Source organism: Pelodiscus sinensis, chromosome 12 (assembly GCF_052426305.1).
Source record: "Pelodiscus sinensis isolate ZL-2025 chromosome 12, ASM5242630v1, whole genome shotgun sequence".
NCBI classification, from domain to species: domain Eukaryota; kingdom Metazoa; phylum Chordata; order Testudines; family Trionychidae; genus Pelodiscus; species Pelodiscus sinensis.
In genome coordinates, this window is record NC_143063.1 from 27,614,440 (window position 1) to 27,633,960 (window position 19,521).

The window sequence follows — 19,521 nt, forward strand, 5'->3', positions numbered from 1 at the left end:
GAAAGATACAAAGAATGCAGACATTTGTCTTAGATACTCACTCCAAGGGCCAACAAAAAGTGATTGCTTAACAGAGTCTGACAATAAAGTAGCGGCAGAAAAGTACTCAGATTAGACAGTAGATTCCCTAAGAAGGATAGTCTTTTTTACACTATTTCAGCACATCTGGTCCTCCCTCAGGGTGTGTCTAGACTACATGCCTCCTTCGACGGAGGCATGTAGATTAGCGAGATCGGAAGAGGGAAATGAAGCCGCGATTAAAATAATCGCGGCTTCATTTAAATTTAAATGGCTGCCCCGATCTGCCGATCAGCTGTTTGTCGGCAGATCGGGGGAGTCTGGACGCGATGCCCCGACAAAGAAGCCTTTCTTCATCGGCACAGGTAAGCCTCGTGAAACCAGGCTTACCTGTGTCGATGAAGAAAGGCTTCTTTGTCGGGGCATCGCGTCCAGACTCCCCCGATCTGCCGACAAACAGCTGATCGGCAGATCGGGGCAGCCATTTAAATTTAAATGAAGCCGCGATTATTTTAATCGCGGCTTCATTTCCCTCTTCCGATCTGGCTAATCTACATGCCTCCGTCGAAGGAGGCATGTAGTCTAGACACACCCTCAGAGTCTCAAATCAGTGGGTTATCAGTGGAGAAGAAAGCACAGGAAAGCTCTTCTCCTGCTTAGCATATCAATGAAGAAGCTGGACAGGATAGGGATTTAATAATGTAGTCGATTAACTGATTATCCCATAAATAAAAACATATAGGTGAATGCTATGAACTACACGCATTTCCTTCCCTCCTCCCACCTTACACTTGCCAGTAAATTTTTTAGCAGGCTGGCCAATAGCCCGGCTCATTCCTGGCTCACACTGGGTCTGGGACCTACCCCTGCTGTGGTTCTGCATTTAAAGTGTATTAGGAGCTGGGCGGGCAGCCAGCCCAGCTCAGTTCTAGCTCACACCAGGTCCAGATCTCAGACCTGCCCTAGACAGGGGCTGCTGCTACATCAAGCTGCTGCCTCTTTATCAGAGGCAGCAGCACTGGGTGACAGATAGCTGGTCCACGAGGGGAGCTGGTTTTTAAACCGGCTCCCTTCACAGAACAACTCCCACCTGGCACCGTGCTCTGCTGCTTGTGATACAGTGGCTGCCAGCACCACCCCAGAGCCTATAGTCCACTAACCGATAAAAATTCATGAGGTTACACGACTATTCAATTAACCAATATTTAACATCCCTAGGACAGGATGCACATCACTCAGTCTCTAATGTACTGCTGTCATGCCATAGCCCTAAAGGGACATGGGCAAGTCTCCAGACCATATTTAAGAAAAATATCTGTGTAGTTGATTATTTTTTAGAACAAGCCCTACCCTCCTTAGCTAAACACTTAAGCATGTGTGTAACTCATATTTCAGTGTTTTGCTGGCTGAACCAGGGCCTAAATGCAGGCAAAGTCAGCAGCGAGAAGCTGCTCCTTCTTTAAGGCCTTACTCAATTCCCACTAATGTCAGAGGAAAAACTTCCTCACAGAAGGGCTCCTGGATTTTCCATTCAGGTGCTTCTGCTCTGAGGCCTGTTTACCTTCCAGTATTCATTCAGTGAGTTTGCAAATTGCTTCATATGTGCAGCTGAGATTCTAGGGGTGTCATTGTTCTCCAAAATTCCCTATTATTTTTTGTGGACTCCTGAAGCAAAAGAAACCTGTATTTTATCTGAATAAAGGGAGCCATAATGCAAAAATAAGAGATGGCTACACATTTTATCATTCAAGTGAATTTTTTCAAAAATTGTATTATAATTGGCTTTTAGGAAGCACAGGGGAGTTCTGAAAAATCTAATGAATGCCAGCAACCACCTGTAAAGTGCCCCTACACGACCACCTGAAAAAGAAATAAAAAGTGGAAAATATTATGTGGATGAAATCACTGCTTCTCCTTGGAGGAAATCCATGCTTCCTTTTTGGTGACTAATTTCTGCAGTTTTATGTTTGCATATCACTTTCATCTGACTAAATGCCAATAGAGGAAAAAATGCTCTTTGCAGAAGGTTAATAATTTTATGATGCAGGTTAATGGGTGAGTCAAAAATAGAGCACCGGAATTCCCATTTTTTAGCTGTTACCTTAAATAAGATCAGCTCTGTCTTAACATTTCAGTTACTTTATTGAAACATTTGTTCTCACAACTGACTTGATTGGCCTGTTTCAATGACAGTTTGGGGGACAATGCTTTGAGTTATTTGGGCACATTGATTTCTTTTCAAAGCAAGATTGCGAGGTGTTTCTGAAATACCTACCTTCTCAGCATTTTCCAGCTCAGATGACTTTTATGCTCATCCCTTACACTGTACCTAGTCCTACCAGATGTTACTTATTCTTTTATGGGAAGGCACTCAGTACTTTGCAGAATCAGGACTACTTGTATGAGTAGGGGATGCAGAATTGAGTCCTTCAAGTTAATAGCTACAGTATCCCCCATAGGAAGCAGGGCACTTTTTGATGTCCCTATAGAGTTTTTGTCTGAAGCTCAGTGATGAATGGGTGTTGACATTGGTAAACAAAGGTATTATTAGTAGATTACATGTAGGAGTTTAGACTACTGCATGAGGAGGGCAATCCAAACCCTAGGGCTTGCTGTATCTCCCAATTACTACACAAAAGACTAAACCATAGGGTCATGGATAAAAGTGAATAACTGTTTCTAAATTCTTATCTTAAACACACTTAAGCTTAAAGCTGTTTAACTGGGGCTTTAAAAGCATGCGTGCTTTATGAAGCTGTGGCTACCTGCTTCATTCTCTTGCTCTTATTTTTGCTTTTATCCTTTTAGTCTTGAAGAAGCCTAATTAGAAGCTTGAACAGGGCTCTCTCTCCCTGCCCTTAAATCAGTAATTGGCTTCAGTGCAGAGACTGTCAGGAAATTAACACATCACAACATGACAGCTGTTAATTTTTTCTCCTTATTTGTCATATGAATCACTGCTGATTTGCCGGAGTGCATAACAAATTAGTGGTCTGTAATCAGCGGCCTCTCTCCTGTGTGCTGCACCTACTTGTTTTTCCCCCTTTTTTCTAAAGTCCATTACTCCACTGCTTCAGCAAAGATGACTGTTGCTAGGTGTGTCATTGTCAATAAATCAGAATAAGCAAATGCTAAAAGCGCAAGAAGCTCTTTAAACTTTGATGAAGGCTTTTAGTTACATTTTTAAACTTACACTTGGAACTGGATTTTTTTTTAAATTGTCACTCCCTGGTATAATATACTGTCAAGGTTTCTGGTATAGTTTCAAGTTCTGCATTCTTGGTAATGTAGAGATTAATAAAATGTGGTTTTCATAAGTTAAAAACAAAAGCTATTTTTGAGAAGATAGTTCTTAAAATGGCAAGGCCTGCTATGGATGCTACATCCTTAGCTAATAATAGGACACAATGGGTAGGGGGATTTTTGTTGCTGTTCAGTGGAGAGAGTTGTACCAGTTTTTTTTAATTTTTATATTCATTGTATAACCCTTCCTCTTTACACCCCAATAATAGGCATATATAAACAGAGCCTTGGGTACCAAGTGTAAAAATAAGTCAAATTCCAACCTCAAGATATATACAAACACATCCTATTGAGGTCACTGGAAATTATGTGCATGAATCTGAGGGCAGCCTTTTGCTCATTGAGGTTTACTGATATCATCTATTTTTTGCTTTGTTTTATAGATTCCTGAGATACTGCATGAGCCAAGAGGGAAAACTGATATTATGAGTCCAATTTTTGAGCTTGTGCATGAGTCAGGGTGCCTGTTCCTGCATTTGGAAACTCCAAAAGGGACTTAAACTTGGTCTGTACTACACACTTGGTGTACTTTGGTATAACTACGATACTCCAGGAACAAAGCGTGATATCAGAAGAAGAGTTTCTCCCACTGATAATATCTACACCGCTCATGCAGGTGGGTTTATATTAAGCCAATGGGAGAGTTCTCTCTCCCTTGTGGACATGGCCCATCTAGGTAATTCGCTGGCGGACTGGAAGACATCTGCAGGCACAACCCCTACAACTCCTTCCAGTGGCTGCAGTTCACCTTTCTCAGTGAATGTGAGCTGGGCGGAAATCTCCAGCACATCCCTGTGGTCCTCGCCACTTCCCACAGCTTCCATTAGCCGGGATTAGTGAACCTCAGCCACTGAGAGTTGCCGGGGCTGCTCAATGGGAACAAACTGTCTGTCTCATGGCCTGTCAGTGGATTACCCTGATGCCCACGGCTGGCTTAGAGGATCGTCACCAGACATCCTGCAGTGGTGCAGCTGTGCTGATGCAAAAGTGTAGTGTAGACCTATCCCTAGGTGCCCACATGCCAGCTGTAAATGCCTCAGTGCTGATTTGTGCACCCAGGTTTAAAAGTGGAGGCTTGACCTGGAATATGAGGATGCCTTGTTACATAGGGTAAGATGCTGAACTCCATGTGCATGTTAAGTATTCAGTATCTTGTTATCCAAATAGAGGCAGATTAAACCACATATAGGACAAATTCCTTGAGCACATGGACCTTGTGAAGTCCCGCCTCTCTGTTTGCCTCACAACATCCCCTTTAAAAATATGTTCCAAGTAAAATGTGTTTGCATTTATAGGTCTTCCCAGTTAAATAGCTCCATAGGGAAAATCCTTTTACTAGCACATAGCTGGAATAAACACATCTAAGAACGAGGGATATCCATGAGACACAGAGGGAGTGGAGGGCACACAATCCTCTTCCCCAGTTGCAGAGCAACTCCTAATATATCCTCAGTGTGTCAGTATCCCATGTGCCCATTTCTTTTTTTCTGAAGGAATAATCCAAACACCCACACGCCTCCCTTATAGCCAGAGATACTTCTGAGCTATGCTCCCTATGATCCATGGAGGGTGGACACCACTGCAGTGACTCTACATCCTGCACCATTTCCCATTGTCATTTATGTTAAAAAAAATCAAATAAAGGGTTAACAACTTCTAGCAAAGTAAAGCAAAATTTGAATATTTAAATTATTAAATACGATTTGATTTTAATGTTTTTATTGGATTTTTATTTTAGAAGTTGTTCTTTGCTGTTCATTCTAAAAATGATTTAAGTAAAATGTCAATTTTGCAATTATTGTGGAAAGCCTTAATGAAACCCCCTCCCAAAACACTTTTTATTTACACAACATATGCTGTGAAATTAATTTCCCTGAAGAGACCTGAAATTAGCGATTACAAAGAGAGTGTAGTACAGGGCAACTCTTCCAGCCTTTTTGAAATGCCACTACAAAGTGAATCTCAATACTGACTAAAAGGAGTTCCTTGACCTTCTGTAGTACCAACACACAGAGGGACTGTATTAGCCATTTAGAAGTCTTTAATAGGGTTTTCCAACTAGAAAGCCTTTGTGCAAAAAGGCCAGGAGTGATCTCACTGTTTACTGAATCTATAAATGACTATTTTTTTAGCCTCATCACATTAGGCACATCAAAAGCAGCATTACACAAATTTGGTGATCTATTATATGATTCAGAGCTCAGATTAAGATGGCTATAACTAAAGAGTAAACTGAGAAAAAATAACAAAAAAAATCTATTAAATCCAAAGTAATATATTGGTACTTAATAGAGCTGAGTTTATGCAGATGCTCAGTCTCTCTATTATGGGAAAAGTAACTGTGTAACATCCAGTACAGTGAGGACGAGTGCCTAACCATAAGCCACTCATTTGTTCAGTCTATTGCTCTATCCACATTTCTAGATGTTCTACCCCTAAACATTTCTGCCAATGGTTAGGAGTCAGAACAGAGGGATACGTAGGAGTGCCCAGGTGGCAAATAGTAGGACAAGAGGCAAATCCTTCCATGTTTATAAACAATTCAGTAGATACTAGAAATCCATATCTTTATATTACTTTCAGATCTTGTCCTGACTGTATGTCTTTAGGATAATATCTTATACTGAAATAATTGGAATTAAACCAAGAATAGTGAATTTTGATGTCATTATTAACCTGACTACTGTGTAGGGCCACACACATATTTGCAGGGGTATAAAATGGAGGCGGAGAGTAATTTATGGTTTGAAATGTCAAAATAATGGCTCTAGTGATGATTAGAAATTAAGAAAAAATGGTGCACATATTTAAATAAAAACCATGAGGCATTGTTCAGGGTAATCACCAAGAGTTATGAGATTTTACTAGGGAACCCTCCGGCTGGTGGAACACCAAAACTCACCAGCAATGTCATATTTTCAGATGGAGATTTCCCAATGAATCGCATATTTTCAGGGAAAACAGTGCCAAAAATTTCTGAAGACTTACAGAGTAAAAGGAAACACACACCAAGAGGCCTAAGAGGAAGGACAATGCTTCAAATCCTTAAGACAAAGGACATTTCTTCAAGTCTTGCAAGGGGCTAAAAAGGGAAGGGACTTCAAAATCCTGAAGGTCACACCCAGTTTTACAGAACTAACATGTTTGAACAGGGATCCAAAAGAGTATGATGAATTGAGAACTTCTCGATATATCCATCCAAGAATGCATTTCAAATCCCTTTGGGTGAAACACTACAATGGTGGGCTAGCCCAAGGGGTGTGTGTATAATGAGACAGAGACTCGGCAGTGATCAATTTCTCCTCCCATAGTCCTTTTTCTTCCTTCCCTCTAATATCTCTTTAAATATTTTCTTAAGGTTTTTGGAAAAACACTTGAACTTTTTAATCTGGCAACCCTGGGAAACAGGGTTTGCTGGATTAAAGATTTTGTCAGTCCAGGGAGAGAGTGAGGGGGATAGGGATAGGGCCCTTACCTGGCACTTTGCATCCTCCTACCCCCATGCACTGCCCCCGCCACTATATGAGGGCAGGAAAAAACCTCCTGCAGAGCATATCACTGTGCTGCTGTCCTCCGAGCTGGAGTTTGAGGGGGAGTGTACACAGCTGCTTCGGCCTTCTCCTGCCAGGACCCATAGCAAGGGTGTCCTGAATTAGAGACACCCAGTAGAGAGGTTATTGTACAATATATATACTGTGGTTTACAGAAGAAACTTTGAAACTAATGAAAAGATGAGTTGAGTGGAGGTTTCAGAAATGGTGGCAACAATGCTAGAAAGGCAGCAAAAGTCACACTGTTTCCACCAAACTATAAAATATTACTGATATGCAAACTCTTGGTTGGTTGTTTTTAAGGCTATCTAACAGTTTTAGTGAATATAGCTGGTAAGTACACTTGCACTTGAATGGAAGCCACTGCTAACAGAAATGGAACCAACACATCATATACTGTCCAGCAAACACAAGGTATTCCTAGCTTTTAAAAAGCTAAGTGAAGATGAAATAAAACCCATAGAAAACTCATGAAAATTAAAATGCAGGTTTTAGACATAGAAAAGCAGGGATTAATGATACCTTTGGAATATGAATCTCATAGTTTTAATGATAAACCTAGTGGGTGCATCTAGACTGGCAAGATTTTGTGCAAAAGTGACTGCTTTTGTGCAAAAACTTGCCAGCTGTCTACACTGGCCGCTTGAATTTGCGCAAGAGCACTGATGATCTAATGTCAGAATTCAGTTCTTCTTGCGCAAATACTTTGACGCATGGATAAGCCCTCTTGCGCAAGAATACAAGAGGGCTTATCCCTGCATCAAAGTATTTGTGCAAGAAGCACTGAATTCTTACATTAGAACATCAGTGCTTTTGTGCAAATTCAAGTGGCCAGTGTAGACAGCTGGCAAGTTTTTGCGCAAAAGTATTCTTGCTCAAGAGGGCCAGTGTAGACAGGCACCTTACTTTTTTGTGCAGGAAAGCCCAATGGCTAAAATGGCCATCGGAGCTTTCTTGTGCAAAAGCGCATCTATACTGGGCATGGATGTTTTTGCACAAAAGCACTTTTTGCACAAAAGCATCCGTGCCAATCTAGACGCTCTTTTGCATAAATACTTGCGGTAAAGTTTTTCCGTTAAAAGTATTTCCGCAAAATCATGCCAGACTAGATGCAGCCAGTAAGTCAGGCTTAATCAAATGCCACAATGATACTGGTAACAATTATTTCATTGCCCACATGTTTCAGACAAATTCACCTCCACTGATAAATATTCCAAAGAGGATCAACTGAATGAAATGTTAAAAGAAAGAATTATCTTCTCATTAGGAATCCAAATGGTATCCAAATTTTCTACTAAAGTTCTTTGTCAACTATACAGTAATGCCTGAAAGATAACTATCCATGGTCTAAGGTCAATGACTTACCTCAGTCCAATCTTATCTAATGACTACTGGCAATTAGTAGCAAATGAGGGGAACAAATAAGAGACTGTTTGTATATCCTCATCACAACATTTTATCAAAATGCCCTTTTGTCTTAACATACCTGCAAGCTTTTAAAGAATGCTGCCATATTTCATCTACAGTGCTAGTATTTTGTAGTAGTCATATTGTCAACCTAGGTGATATAATAACAGCTGCTGAAGAGCACCTGCAAATATGAGAGTAGCATAGTCCAAACACCTATTAGAATATAGAAGCCTGGCTCACCCTTCAGTTAAACCAACTGCAACCATTTCTTTCCTTCTAAGATTTTTATAAGGTTCCTATCACTGCTAAATCTGAGCTTTAAGAAAAAATTAAACACTAAATATTTGAGGGCAAAATTGACTGAAGTCAACAAAACAGTAATGTAAAGTCTGAAAGAGGCTGCTGTAAAACATGAAGGATTGCAAGATGGAAACAGACCTCTGGATAGGCCCAGGATCTGGCTGTGGAAAGAGAACAGCAAACCACTGTGAAGGGGCCATTGGGTTGGAAGTTTGTAATTTAATACAAGTCAAAGTCTTGTTGAGTTTATATGCAAATATTTACGTTGAACATATATTTATTTTAATAAATTAACTCAAGTGTGGAGATGGAAATGGAATGGAATACAGTCTAGGGGACAACATGGAAGCTGTCTGAGGAAACAGGCATTCAGAATCAATGGGCTTAAACTGCAGCAAGGGAGGTTTAGGTTGGACATTAGGAAAAACTTCCCAACTGCCAGTGTGGTTAAATTCTGGAATAAATTGCCTAGGGAGGTTGTGGATTCTCCATCACTAGAGATTTTTAAGAGCAGGTTAGACAGACAACTATCAGGGATGATATAGACAGTGCTTGGTCTTGCCATGAGAGCAGGGGACTGGACTTGATGATCTTTTGAGGTCCCTTCCAGTTCTACTATTCTATGATTCTATAATTCTGATTCAGGGAGTAGAAATCCCCAGTAAGAATAGCTAGTACCATGCTGGATAGAACTGAATAGCAGAAGCTATGCACCATAGAACTATGGTCTAAAGACTGTGTGCTAGCATTATGGTCCCACCACAGTTATAGACGCAGGCTTACTAAACAGAAAACCACCATTTCATCTATCTGCATTACTTCAAAAATAGCAACCATGAAAAGTAACAGCTTCTTGAAATTTGGAAAAATATTCAGTCCTCCAATCTGATACATACTAGGGTATGTCTACACTTGCAGCCTAATTCGAACTAAGGCTGCAAATATAGGCATTCAGAATTGCAAATCAAGCCCGGGATTTAAATATCCCGCGCTTGATTTGCATCTTCCCGGCCGGGCGCATTTTTGAAATTTACAAGCCTGAAGTAACTGCCCATGTCTACACGCAGCAGTGAAACGGGCGTTCAAAATAAAGACTAGTTCCAACTACCTGTTAAACCTCATTGCAGGAGGAATAACAAGTAGTTCGAACTAGGGCTTTATTTTGAACGCCCGTTTCACTGCCGCGTGTAGATGCGGGCAGTTACTTCAGGCTTGTAAATTTCAAAAATGGCTCCCGTCCGGGAAGATGCAAATCAAGCGCGGGATATTTAAATCCCGGGCTTGATTTGCAATTCTGAATGCCTATATTTGCAGCCCTAGTTTGAATTAGGCTGCAAGTATAGACATATCCCTAGTGATTAAGGAAAACCAGATGCATTTTCTGTTTATTTTAGACCAAATGGCAGCTCTTTGATGCCACAGTTTCTGGTTTCCATAGTAACCCTTCCTGGTCTATGTTTATGGAAAGGCATTCTAACAGAAGATGCCCAGGAAAGACCTGTACAAATTGTGATCCAAACTGTTTACTAGATATTGTTCAGAGTAAGAAACTCTTGACACGTGTGAACATGTATTTCTTAAACCCAGAAACGCATCGGTGGTAACTATAAGGGTACGTCTACACAGCAGCATTATTTCAGAATAATGTCAGTTATTCCAAAATAACATATCACACGTCTACACAGCATATCCATTATTTTGAAATAAATTTGAAATAACAGGCTTCTTATTCTGACTTCTGTAAATCTCATTGTATGAGGAGTAAGGGAAGTCAGAGGAAGAATGCTCTATTTCAAAATAAATGCTGTGTAGATGTGCCCAAATTTGAAATAAGTTATTTCAACTTAAGCTATGCAATTAACGTAGCTCAAGTTGTGTAGCTTTAGAGTTTATTCCTGCTTTGTAGACGTACCCTAAGATAGTAACATTCACTCCACTCAAACTGGAAGTTTTGAAACTTCAGAGCAACAAATAAAGAAAAGACATTGACCAGACAAGTTACTAGACAATCTTGGATAGGCAAAGATACTTTTTGGAGAGGACGGTAACTGAGGAATATGCTACATTATTTAGTGAAAATTGCTGAGGAAAAGCTTATGTCCTTTTCCCCATAACAGGCAAGTTCCTTATATTTCACGTTAGACTTAAAAATAGAGAGGAAATTGCCTTGCCTAAAACTTAGAATCCTGGACTAAAGAATTTACTTAAAATCATAGAGCTTTTAGCTGTAAAACAATAAATATTTTGTTTCATGAGCAAATGTTTAATCTAGCACAATGCCATTCTGAATTAAAACTTTAATAGCAGCATTTTCTAGCAGTCAAGTGTATGTCCCAACTGGTCCTCTAAATAAAATATATATAAAGGCTGTAAAGGTAGTAACCCTGCAGCTACAACTACAATTATCAGGATTTAATAGTGTTTATGTATGGCTTGCTATAATTGAAAGGATAATAATATGTCTTATTAAATATTTATTCCAAGTTATTTTTATAAAAGTTTTGCCATTTAAATGTCATCAAATATTGTTCTTTTAAGTGAACTATAGAATAGCACAGAGCATTTGATCTCTGAAAGAAATTGCAGCAAAGGGTCATTCTGTACCAGTGGTCTCCAACCTTTTTAATCACAAGAGCACTTCTTCAATTTAAGTGCCATGAAAGATCTACCTCAAACGTAAATACCCTTGCCCCACTTCCTTTTTTGCCCCTTCTCTGAGGCCCTGCCCCTGCTCCACCCCTTCTCCGAGGCCTCAGCCTGCTCACTCCATCCTGCTTTCTCCCGCATCCTCATTCACTTTCTCTATGCTGGGGTAGGGGTTGGGGTGCAGGCTCTGGTCTTGGGCCAAAGGATTCAAAGTGTGGCAGGGGCTCTGGGATTAGCCTAGGGTAGGAATTGGGATCCAGGACGGATTTAGGGGTACAAGCTCTGGGAAGGAATTTGGGTGCAGAGGGACTCACGTCTGGGGCAGGAGAAGGTCAGTTTTGGAACAGGCGTTCAAGAAGCAGGCTCTGGCTGGGCACCCTTTAGCTGAGATGGCTTCTGGGTGGTGAAGCAGTGGAGTTAAGGCAGGCTTACTCCTGCCCTGGCCCTGCACTACTGAAAGCAGCTGGCATGGACAGCAACTGTGCCATGTTCTGCCCCTCATCTACAGGGCACTAAGCCCACAGCTTCTACTGGCCACAGTTCATCAATGGGAGCTGCAGGCAAGGACAGCATGTGGAGACCCCCTGCTTTGCCTTTCTCAGTGGCTGCAGGGACATGCCAGCCATGTCCAGGAGCAGCAATTACCACAGGGTCAATTACTCCAGCCAGGTTAGGCATTTGAGAAATCACTACTCAAAGAATTAAATTTAAGCGTAAGAGAGAGATGAAAATTATGAAATGCACAGATCAGTCAAACCACAAAACTAACACAGTTTGCAAGCAGTGAAAGAAGTAACAACAACAACCCCCCGCCACTTCCCCCACACACATATGCGTTGGGTCAGGAGATAAGTTAGGGACAGTGTGTGTTTGTGAGAATGACAGAGACACACACAGCGTGTGAGAATGACAGAAATTTGTATTGCCAAACTCCTTCCAGCCCCTTCTCTCTATGTGGAGATAGGGCACAGAAGTGGGGACAGGAGGGACACCCTGACATCAGCACCCCCACCCCCTTCTCCCTCCCACACCCTGAACAACAAGTAGGAGGCTACCGAGGGGCAACTCCAAGGCAGAGGGCAGGAGCAACATGACTTTGGCTGGAGGGGTAACTTGCCAGCACTTGATAGCTTCCTGGCCTAACTTGTCAGGATCACCTATCAGAGGATCCAAGATCTACTGGTACATCCCCATCTACTGCTTGGGTTGGTGACCACTATTCTATAGTGTCTCTGTAAAATTTATCACACTGTTTTGGAGCTCTTATAACATAGGAATTAAAAGAGGAATAAATCTCAAGGTAAAAATTCTAATAAAATATATATGCCCACTTTGGAATAAAGCATTGGAAAAATAATGCCAAGCCCTAATTTGGGGAATTGAACTCTTCCCATATTTAGGCTATGTCAGATTCACTATGATAAATGACCAGTGATCTTTTTAGCAGTTAATGGATAAACATGATCCAAATGGAACCTAAGTCAGATGGCATGTATGATTACTAGAATATGACTTTCAGATAAACCACAAATCTGGATGAGCTAATATAGTTCCAGATGCATTAACTCATAATCCGCAGGAAGAAAACATTTCAAATGAAGGAAGGATGAGGAATCTTGACAAGCTCTAATAGCTATGGTTAATCCTCATCCTGTTGCAAGACAGTTGCCTAGGAGTATAGAGAAACTTTGTCAAAGTAAGAACAAAGAACCAAATATATAAAAACGTTTTCAGGGAAATGCAGTTCAGCACCACTGAGTATTAGGAATGGCATTAGAACATTAAACAAGTCCCACCCAACACAATGAGAGTGGAAGATCCAAATTCCCTTTCAGAATTTCCTTTTACTTAGTAGATTGGGTCCAACAGAGCTACTTAACTGTCTGACAGTTCTGGAGACCTTTTTCCGTATCCTTTTCATCTTCAAAGTTTCAATAGCTAACAGAATATTTAAAAAGTGGCATGACCTCCCTCCAGTAATACTGATTAACCATGGGATTCAGCTCTCTAAAATGGCTCTGCCTACTACTATTGTTTAAAAATAATTACAGTAGGGAAATTGTGTTATCTAATTGCCAGAGCAAGGGACCAGGATCTTGGTTCTATATATGTCTCTGCTACTGACTTGTCTGACATTGGTCATACCACAAACCATCTGGGCCTCAATGTCCCCAGGGATAACACAATGATTAACTATATTAATTATTCAAAAATATTCAAGAATTTATTTGCGTTTACCCAATTCATGATTAGTGTTCTAACAATTTGGTATTTAAAACTTTGAGATTCATGCTGTGTTGAATAAATAGATGGTACCATTTCTGTGTCTTGATTGGGAGACTTTTGTCAAAACACATGCATTTTAAATATTTAAAATTTTATTTCAGTGAATATTTGAGCATTGGTGGTTAATGGTTGCTTTTTTGAAGCAACGGTATTAGTAAAAATCAACCATTCAAATGTTCACAAAATGCACACATGAAAAAGGGCACAAATATACTAAAATAAAAAATAAGTCTGTACAAATGAATATGAGCATTAGTATTCACCTCATTATTTAGTGCTGATACTTACCTAACATCAAAGATATGTAGTTGTAAAGATTAATTAATTACAATAGAATCTCAGAATTACAAACACCAGAGTTACAAACCAAATGCATCTAAATAAAGAGAAAAAGAATGAGAATTCAACTGTGAAAACACAGAACAGATTCCACTTAAACATGCCGCATATCTTTAAATACATGGCAGGTGAAATCTCAGATCTATTGAAGTCATTGACTTCTATGGGCCTCGGATTTCACCAGTTGTAGAGAAGCTACAACCAGAAACTTAATCGTTAAATTAAGATTCAATGCAGAGTTTCCCAAAGTTCAGTGAAGTTTGGAGCTGAACAAAGGCATAGGTAGGGTCTGTGCACCCGGGGGCAAAGGCAAAATTCCCCCCCCCCCCACCACCACTGCCCCCACTCCCACACAGCGGGGCCCCGAATCTGGCGCATGGCTGAGCCCGACCCTGGGAGGAGGGGGAGCTTGTATCGTGTTTTCCTTCACCCCCTCCAGTTTGGGGTTGGGCCCTGCATGCACTAACTCTCCAAGGAGGCTCCAGCCGCCGCCAGCAGGAGGAGGAGGGGCAGGCAAGCCGAGAGGCAAGCTGGAGGGGAGGGGGGTGGAGAGGGACTAAATTGGCACCCTGATAGCATGGCACTCTGGAGCAACTGCCCTCCCCCAGCCCTCCCTTCACTATGGCGCTGGAGCTGAAGGTCTGGATCAACACTAACCCTAGCTGCTGCACAATGGCAATAGTGCTATTTTTCAAAGCAAAGTGAAAGAGTTTATCTGTAAATACAATATAAGAAAATGCTAATGTAACACAATAATTGAACTATGCCATGTGTCTTTTATTTGACCTTTTTATCATACTTTAATTAAACAACATATGAGAACTTGAGTACTTTCACAGAGAATTAGATTGGATCAGCTGGGTAAAAGTTTAGAAGTATAGTCAATAAAGTCTTCTAAGGTGTTTGTTTTCCTTCTTTTTATGCCTGGAATTTTTATAAATAGCAGAAAAAAACTGGAAGTGGAACTTGAAATCCTTCTAGGAGAAATTTCAGCCTGTTGAAAAAAATGTCACCCTTAATTCTCCCAAAATTGTCTTAGTTGCTCAAGAATAATGAGGTTTTCTTGGAACTTCCACAAATACTAGAGCAGAAACCATTCACTGTGTACTGGTTCACCAGTATTTCCTGATTAGAAGAGGCACTGCCTTATGGGAGCAGTTAATATCTTTCCAAAATGAAAATCAATGGCTGACCTTTTTTTTTTTATTATTTTTTCAAAGGGGCAATAGAACTTTGTCATGGCTGTGTATCATCATTACTGAGTAAACAACAGACTCACTACTTCAGCAGTTCAGTGGTGGTTGAATGATTTGTCTTAAAACCATCCACATCTTGTTATGTAAAATTATGGTGTAGCAGATTCAGACAATAATTATTTAGTGACAGTATTGCTAAATGCTGATGATTATTGATAGAAATACTTTTGTCACGCTCACAAAGAATGGTCATGTGACCAAAACACAGACTCAGGAGGTCTGAGTTTAAGTCCTAGCTCTACCACAGACTTCTTCTATGAGCTGTGGAAGTCATTTACTCTCCATGTGCTTCAGTTCACCATGTGTTATTATAAGTTTCTTGCTACTTCCCTTTTCCTACACTATGACAGTTGTATACTGAGATAAGGAAGTTTTCCTGGCAGAGATGGTATCTCACTTTATGTGTGTATGCAGGTCCTTGCATAATAGAGACCCAATCTTGGTTGTGGTCTCTAAGCCCTGGTCTACTTGGTAGTGGTCTCTAAACCCTGGTCTAAAAAAGGACTTGATTTTGACCCTCCCCCACCCCGACTAAGGCTGAATTTAGAAGTGTAGCATCTACACTACCAAGTCTGTTATTTCAAAATAATGGGCCATAGAATTTGAAATCTGTACTCCTGCTTTTCATCAGGAATAACACTAATTCTGTAGTAGGTATTTCAAAATAATGGTAGTGGTCCTGTGCCGCTATTTCAAAATAATTACTCACCATACTAATTTGAACTAATTACTCTCCACTGCTTTCTGGGGCTCTAAGTTCGAGGTAGCACATTCTCATTAATGGAGCCTACCTCAGTCTAATTTTAAGGCTTCCCTGTCGTGTGACATGCTAGTTTGAATTTGTTAAATCAGGAATTATTAAGTCAAATTTACTAATTTCAAAATAGTTTCCTACTTACACATGGCCTAAGAGCTGCTACAATACATAATAATAAGGATGTTTGCTTCCATTTTTCATATTACATTAAACTTCTAAAAAACAAACAAACCCACACAATCATAGAGATGTCCAGCCCAAATTACTCAATCCATATGCATTGCATCCATTTTCACTATTTTTATGGTTTATATGAGAAATATCTGTTCTGAAAGAAGAGAAAGAAAATGAAGAATATTTGTAACATGTTAGTAATTCGAAGATTTACCCAGTATTGCTCAGGTCCTTATTTCAATTCATTTTTTTTTTTTTGAAAATAAAATGAAAATGTACATGCTTCATTTCAATCATTGCTCTAGTGTAAGGCTGGGTTGAGGGGTTTAGTATGCAGGCTGTCCTGGGGGGGAGACAGAACTACCCCAGCCCTCTCTCACTACAGCAGCTTGAGGCCATTGCAGCTCCACTAGGTTCAGCCAGAGAAGGAAACATGTCCCACAGCTGGGGCAGGTCCAGGTTAATCTGCCCCTGTGTTCCCCAGACAGAGTCTGGAATGCAGTAAATTTTGCACTTTCCCCTCGCTCCCTGATGAAGGGGAACAGCCAGCAATGTTCCCATACTTCATCCCCCCCACACCCTTCATAACAGGCACATAGACGGAGTGAGGCTCAGGGCTGGTGTAGGCCCAGATGGTGAGGGATGCCCTCAGGCAGCCCTGTCGCCTGCCTGGTGATTCTGTCTCTTTTCTGTATTGATTTATGAGAAGCTATCACATTCCAGGCACATCCCATTTTCCTGGCACAACCAAACCCTTACTTTGCTTTAAGTTATGTGACCATATTCAAAGGCATTGTTTATTTTAATGAACATCTGAAGTACATTGTGCTGATGATATGTATTCCTAATACACTAATTTCAAACAGGAGTATCAGACGACCTGGTATGCAGGAGACAAACATTCCACTTTGGGACAAAACACCAGTACATTTCCCATCTGTCAGTACAGGCTCGTTAGTTGGTCTTTGCCCATGAAAGCTTATGCCCAAATAAATGTGTTAGTCTTTAAGGTGCCAGATACACTCTAACATGACTATTCCTCAGATACTTAGACATAGATATCTGATTTTTTGGAAGATTGCAGTGTCCCACATTAGCAACCGTCCTCTTCTAGGGCTGCTGTACACAAGTGTGGAGCTGCATTTACAAATGTACCCAAATACTGTATTTATTTACTTATTTTGTACAATAGCACTAGCAAAGATCAAAAGGTAAGGAAGCTCTGCCGTTGACCTGCTTTGTGACATTCCTTACTTCTGTCTCATCTCCTCTAGCTATGAAGTAATGATAAGTACACTTGTCTTCCTTGGTAAAGTTCTTTGGTGGAGAGCTCTGTGCCAGAGGTACGTATTATTAGTACTGTGGACAGGCCTGAGAATTTTCCAAACTTCTCACAGTTCATGAGGTCAGTGAGCCTTATTGCCTATCACCATGATAGCTACTTAGTTTTTACTATTTTAAGCCATGACCCAGCAAACACTTATGCACATGATTAACTTACAACTTTGCAAGTAAAATACTGTTGGATACAAAACACTGAATGTCACCTATTTTAAAAAAGCAGAAAAAATATTCACATCATTCAATTAAAAATATACCATTTTCTGGATGAACAGTTTCCATGTGATTTTCATACTACCTGGAATGCAGATTCAATTTCTAATCAATAACATATACAAAAATGAATATGCATGTCCATAACTTTACAGGAAGAAAATAGTGAAGATTTCATCCGTGAAAATGTGAGAATCAGATTATATTTGGACAACAAAATATTTTTCCAGGCAATATAAAATATTAAACACATGTTTTAGACACATAAAAGCCCATATATTCAAGCCTGGATATTAGCTAGAATTGTGTAAAATGTTTGCAACAAAACCTAAAATCATATATATATGACCTAGTTTGCATGTCATTACAAACCTGAAATGCAGAAGGGGTTTGCTGAGGGATCTGATAAATCTTTTCAAAAACCTTCTCCATTGTTGAGTTGTCCCAGGCTATTGTATATATTTGTATCCAAGTTATGGAAATTTCACATTTTGCATTTTGTTTTGAGGCAAAACCCAGAAAAAAGGATTTAAATTACTTTTATATTTACATTTTTACTTTAATTATATCCCCAACTTAAACTCAAATCATTCCAAATCTATACCTTCATCATTTTTGGTAAAGCAAAACCATCAAATATGCATAATTCTAGTACTATACCAAGGCTAAAATCTAGTTAGAGCTATTATCTAGGGAATACCAAAAAATATGAACAGTAACTGGAATATATGGAAGAAAAAAGGTGCCAAAATTCTGGCTCCTCATGGAAGTTAAGGAAGCTCTATTCTTGACTTCAAATAGAGGGACTAGCCTGGGTAAGTGTATGTGTTCAACATTCTCACATGTGTGCAGCTGCTTGGACAGCAAAATCTTCTCAACTCTCTACACAGAGCCCCCAAATTATTCCTACTTTTAGCAAGTAATCCAGACAAGGAAGTACAGGGCAGCCTAACCATATTCACTTCATTTCTAGAGGTGAGGCTATTCATCAAAAAAGGGGTACAGCTGTAGTGGGAGGAAGCCAGAGACAGAGCCATTTGTCTGCTTTAGGCTACACACAATTTTTACATGCTCGTTAACATCTCTGATAGAATACTCCAGTGAGGGGCAACCTAGGCTAGTGAATGGGCCACATGACTGGCCTTCCATCTCAGTGGGCTGCAAGATTGTTGTAACCAAGCTGGTCTCCTGGGATAGGGTAGTTTTGCTATGTGCATTTGCATAACTAGAATTTTTGGGGTGTGCTAATTGAACCAGATCAGCATTTGGATTAGATGCAGAGGAGTTCCCAACACTCACAATGTTGTGTGCAATCAGCATGCACCTCACTAAGGGTACGTCTACACTACAGCACTAATTCGAACTAACTTAGTTCGAATTAGTTAATTCGAACTAAGCTAATTCGAACTAACGCATCTAGAACTAAAAACTAGTTCGAATTAGCGTTTTGCTAATTCGAACTAGCACGTCCACACTGATTGGACGCAGGGGGGCATTTAAGGGCGGCTGAAACCAGTTCTGGCAGGGCATCAGGTCAGTAGTTGCTTTGTGTGGCTGCTGTCTGAGGCTATCTGAGGCTCATGCTTAAAGGGACCCCCCCGGACAGCCAGTTCTCAGCTTTTCCTGCTTGCTTGCCAACCTCGCCGAGGGACAGCAAAGCGTTGGTCTCTGTGCCCGTCTGTGTTGGTGCTTCCCTTCGGGGACGCCGCCACAGGTGGCAACATGGAGCCAGAGCTCGCCCTGCACCTTCTGGTGCACTTTCTTGACTTGCTGCTGCAAGCCTGCCACCAATGGCTCGAGGCTGCCTGGCACCACCTGGTGCACGTCAGCCCCCTGCCTCTCCACCTGGCCGCCCTGGGGGCCGTGGAGGAGCCGCGGCGGCACCCCGGCACCAGCGTGTCCCGCCGCATCTGGCGTCTGGACACCA